We start from the raw sequence: 2,556 nt of genomic DNA on the forward strand, positions 1-2,556 counted from the left end.
AAAAAGTCAAAAAACAACAGATGCTGGCATGGATGCAGAGAGAAAGGAATGCCTATACACTGATGGTAGGACTGTAAACTAGTACAACACCTAGGGAAAACAGTATGGAGATTCCTCAGAGAACTAAAAGTAGACCTGCCATTCGATCCAGCAACCCCACTACTGTGTATCAACCTAAAGGAAAAGAAGTCATTATTTCAAAAAGCCACCTGCACTTGAATGTTTATCACAGCACAATTCATAATTGCAAAGATGTGGAATCAACTCAAGTGCCCATCAATTCATGAGTGGATAAAGAAAATATGGTATATATCCCATGGGGTACTACTCAGCCATAAAAAGGAGTGAAACGATGTCTTTTGTAGCAACTTAGATGAAACTTCCATTATCCTAAGTGAATTATCTCAGGAATGGAAAAATGAACACAACATGTTCTCACTAATGAGTGAGAGCTAAAAATTGGGTACACGCAGACACAAAGAGATGGAAAGGACATTGGAAACTGGGAAGTGGAAATAATTGGGGGAGAGCGAGGAATTAAAACTTACCTGTCAGGTACAATGAACACTGCCCAGGTGACGGGCACGCCGAAAGCCCCGACTTCAGCTTATGCAGTGTCTCCATGTAACAAAAACATTTCTACCCCCTTAGTATTTTGAAACTTAAAAAAGAAAGAAAAAATATTGGACTTTCATAGAAGCTAAGTTAAAAAGCAGAGAAGCCATCATGGGGGTAAAAACAACTCTGAGTTAATGAATTAGGATCAAGCAGCTGTTTAAGGAGACCATTTCTAAGTCCTCGGAGAAGCACCCACGAGATTAAACAATGCAGAGGCTCTGGGCTTCAGAAGGAAGACCAATAAAAAAAAATTATAGCCACCAGAAATTAAATTAATTTAGTGCTCACAAAATAATAGACATTTAAAAATCAATTAAGGGCTTTCTTCTGAAAACAGTTTAGTGCTTCATTTTATCTTTGCTCTGAGATTTTTTTTATTTATGAGACAAAAAATAGTTAATCGAATTATGTGTTGTCCTTCAATAAAGATATCTTAATGTAAAATAAAAATCACAGGAGGGTACAAGCAATTGTTATAGCCCTGATTCTCTATTATTCATATCTAAAAAAGCTCTGTACATATGTTATACAAGCAACCCACAAAATCATTCATACAAATAGTGGTCCTACTTCATCATCTCTAGCAATATTCATGAAGAGTATTTCAAACTTGTCCAGAAGAAACTTAGCTTCAAAGAATTGATCTTCTTACAGAGTAGAAGCATTATGAACCAACAGAGGGGTTTCCTTCTTCCAGACAACTACTTTAGGAAATTGTAATAGATTGTATGGTGATACTCAAAAAGATACATCGCAAACTAAGAATAGAGGGAAATATCTTCAATTTGATAAAGAATATCTATTGTAAAACCTACAGCTAATGCCACTAATAATTAATGGTGAGAAATTGAAAGTTTTCCCACTAAGATCAAGAAGAGGCAAGGATGTCTCCCCTCACCACTGCTTTTCAACATTGTACTGAAAGGCCCAGCTAATGCAATAAGACACAAAGTGGAAATGAAAAATATACTAACTGGGAATGAAGAAATAATACTGTTTTTGTTTGCAGATAATATGATCATCTATCTAGAAAATCTGAAAGAATTGACCAAAAAACTCCTGGAACTAATAAGGGATTACAAGGTTGCAGTACACAAGGTTAATATGCAAACATCAATCACTTTCCTGTACACCAGCAACAAAAAAGTGGAGTTTGAAATTAAAAACACTATGCTGTTTACATTAGCACCTAAAAAATGAAATACTTAGATATAAATCTACTAAAATATGTACAAGATCTATATGAGTAAAACTAAAAAACTCTGATAAAAGAAATTGAAGAATTAAATAACTGAAGAGATACTTCATGTTCATGGACGGGGAGACTCAATATTGTCAAGATGTCAGTTCTTCCCAACTTTATCCATAGATTCAATGCAATTCTAATCAAAATTCTAGAAAGTTATTTTGTTGATATCAAAAAAACGATTCCTTATATGTGAGGTATAAATAACAAGGATGCAATGAGCTCTCAGTACCTATTTAAGAGAAAGAATGGTACCATTTCTTCCAGTTTCCTTGGATATCCTTCCCCAATCCCATCCAATTCCAGCCACCCCCAGACATAACCACTATTCCAAATTTTGTGTATATTATTCCTTTGTTTTTTTTCATAGATTTATTGCATAGATTTGCACATCCAATGGTGCATTATTTAGTTTTTTGTTTTATATCTTTAAAAAATAGAATCACATGAAGACAAAGATTCTAAAATTTATATGGAGAGGCAAAAGATCTGGCGTAGCTAATACAATATTAAAGAAGAACAAAGCTAGAAGCTGGAGAGATGACACTACCCAACCTCAAGACTTACTATAAAGCTACAGTAATCAAAACAATGTGGCGGCTGGGCGCGGTGGCTCACGCCTGTAATCCTAGCACTCTGGGAGGCCGAGGCGGGCAAATCGTTTGAGCTCAGGAGTTCGAGATCAGCCTGAG

The sequence above is a fragment of the Propithecus coquereli genome, unplaced genomic scaffold, assembly GCF_000956105.1.
Source record: "Propithecus coquereli isolate 6110/MARCELLA unplaced genomic scaffold, Pcoq_1.0 Scaffold216, whole genome shotgun sequence".
Taxonomy (NCBI): Eukaryota; Metazoa; Chordata; class Mammalia; order Primates; family Indriidae; genus Propithecus; species Propithecus coquereli.